Raw genomic sequence first — 3,007 nt, forward strand, 5'->3', positions numbered from 1 at the left:
TTTTTTTTGTTTGTGTGTGTTTCAAAATGGGTGTCTTGATGCTCTGCTATCTTGAAAAAAAAAAAACAGAAAAAACTGAAGAACTAAAGAAATATTATCAAAAATTTGAAGTTGTGCTTGTTTTGTTGTTGTGGAGCAGACGGTGAAACGGACCTTGACCCGAGACAGTTTTTAAAAGGAAGTACGTGGAGACACTGAAGGACTACATTTTGGATTGTGAATGGTTGTAGCAAAAACAACGGTTCTGAACCTCTGAAGGTGTCGGGTAAAGGTGTTCAACCTGTGAACTGCTTATAGCTTATATTGACTGGTCTACTGTGAGTGTGTGGAGAACTGAACGAATCAGCAGTATTGGAGGGGAAAAGGTCAAATTGTTAAAAATCTTGCGGAACATTTCTCATGGACTCTTGGAGCCTCCTTTGTTTGATAATTCACAGAGAACTTGACCGAACATGAAAAACATGTAACTCCCCGATCTGGGATCATCTATTAACTCTCAGTATTCCAGCTGCTGAGGTCCCTCCGGTCACGTGGGAGGGGTTTGTGGGTAGCGAGGAGATCCAGGACCTCCGCCGTTGTACATTATTGTACAGAATATTCCAGAGAAGTGACAACCAGGAAACTGTCATGTCAGACCATTTTCATTCTCGTGTAGGTGCATTACATTCCGTCTGATGATCCCATTAGCCATTTAGCATTTTATACATGCGTTCCTCTTTTATTCAAAAGTGTGTTTTCCTTTTTACTGACCCCTTCATGTCGTGGACGAACTGTTGACTGAGCCTACGTTCAGAGCAAATGTGGCGTTTTTTTTTCCATTCTAGTCATAGAGATAAATGTGTGAGTGTGAATGTGTGTGTGTGTGTGTGTGTGTGGGGAGGGTTTATTTAGCAGTCTCTAAAGAAAAACAGTTGTAAAAAAAAACAAACAAAAAAACAAAAAACTGTAATAAGGACAAAGTGGAGCCCTGCCTTGGGGATGTATAAAGGCAGGAGCTTTGATGAACAGACAAACGTACAGTAATGGGGAGATGCAGTATCCTGTTTAACCCGAATGACTTCTGCCTCGTCATCTTTTCTGGAGACTCCCAGCAGACATGGCACATAAAGAAGAGTCAGCAGCACGTCAACTCTGCGCTCTGCCGCCCTGAGCGACTAAGAAAGACTTAAGTAATTGCATCGGTCGAAAACACACTCTTGGCTTTTCGTCCTGCGGATCTGCGAAGCTCCACTCTTTCTCAAGAGTACGTGGCTTTTCCTCTTTAGCTCTTTATTTTTTTTTTTTTTCACCTACAGCCGAGACCAGGCAGGGCTTTCTGCCGGCCTCTCTAAACCTATTTAATCTCTCTAACCGTCGTGCGTTGTTGCTGTACCGCTGAGGTTGAGGTTAAAAAGATGTCACCTTACTCCGTCAAAAGACGTCTAGGCTGAAGAAAAAAAAAAAAAGAAAAAAAAATCAAAGCCCTCTGTATCTGCAAGATTCCTCCAGGCCTCAGCCACCCATCAGCAGTCAGAAATAAAAAAACACACACGCGAGCATGGTGTCGGATATTTCTATGCACATTAGGCATGATCATCGTAATGCAATAAACAGGGCAATTCATTCTCATCAGATACAGAATCCCAGTCATCCAGAGCTGAGCTTTGAGCTCAATACAGAACACTTAGAGTCATTGTGATCCCCCCAATAAAACCGTTCATTGAAAACCAGTGTAGCCAATCCGAAAACAAAACCCGAACTGGCGTCTGCTCAAGAATAATCTCAGTTAAATACAACCTGGGTCTTATTTTTGTATTCCAGTTATGGCTGGGTTTCTTGATGTTTTTGTTCATATAAACATCATATCCTGGTTTAAGTAACCGGGATAAACGCTTATCCCGATTATCCCGGCTGATTTACTCCCTGGAGTACAATGATGCCGGGGTGCTGTGGCTTGGGAAGATTCTGGTTCAGATCAACCTCAACCTTTTATGGCGCATAAGTCATCATCAGTCTTGCAGACTAGTGTAGGTTTATCTTTGGTTTATGCGTTCAGCAGCTACTACACCGCTTTTATTCTTTGTTGACACAAGTCAAAGATTCAGTCCAGGGAAAAACGTTTAAATATGCTCCATGGGAATGACTGAATTCTGGACCGACTCGCCCCACAGTCCCTCTCCCAGTGTTAGATGAGGAGAGGCTGTAAGTGAAAAGGGTTTGAACACATTTAAACGATTATTGCCGTGTGCTTTTTCATCCAGCCTTCAAGTGTAGGCATTTAGAAAAGCTATAAAAACATGATTTCTGAAGTGGTTCAGAAAAACATTTTCCAACCGCTTCTTCTCTAACTTTTTCTAACATTACCCCAGCACACTGATCCATATGCTGCATCCAGAGTTTGAAAATGTGAAATATATATTTTCGTGAAGTTCGACAAAAAGTCATTTCAATCAAGATAAAACAATGTCAAGATGTGTCAAGACAAACAAATCAAAGGAAGAGGAAAGAGATTCAGGTTCATGAAGCCACAACTGTAGATATCCTCTGCTCCTGTCAGTCCCAGTCCAAGCACTGCTGGCTTGTGAGGATGTTATCTGAGTTTAGATAATCTAGACTTTGTTGTATCAATGTCACGTGTTCCCAGATTTCACAAATGAACTCCCAAAGCAGAATTTCATCCTGACATGTTGGATAAAACTACAAAAATAAGACCCACAGTCAAAGTCGTATTAAACCTGAATGAACCTTTAATAACAGAAACACATTTTTAGTGCGGTACCTTGATGGGGTACAGCTACACCACATACATACCACACATATCTATCATCATCTCGCTCTGCCGTGTTGGTTTGCTGTATGCAAATAAAGCTCAAATACTACAGGGGCAGGATAAAGGTGGTTATAAATTCATTCAGCCGTGTTATAGAGAAAAAAATAAAGTCGTTTTGTCTCCAAATTGAGTTCACAGTGACACGATCTCGTCTTTGTGGGGTCTAAAGGAAACTCTGCTAGGTGAGGTGGGAGGGTG

This window comes from Seriola lalandi, unplaced genomic scaffold (genome assembly GCF_002814215.2).
Source record: "Seriola lalandi dorsalis isolate HSWRI2012SDOR001 ecotype SW California unplaced genomic scaffold, Sedor1 jcf7180002054584, whole genome shotgun sequence".
In the NCBI taxonomy this organism is placed as follows: Eukaryota; Metazoa; Chordata; class Actinopteri; order Carangiformes; family Carangidae; genus Seriola; species Seriola lalandi.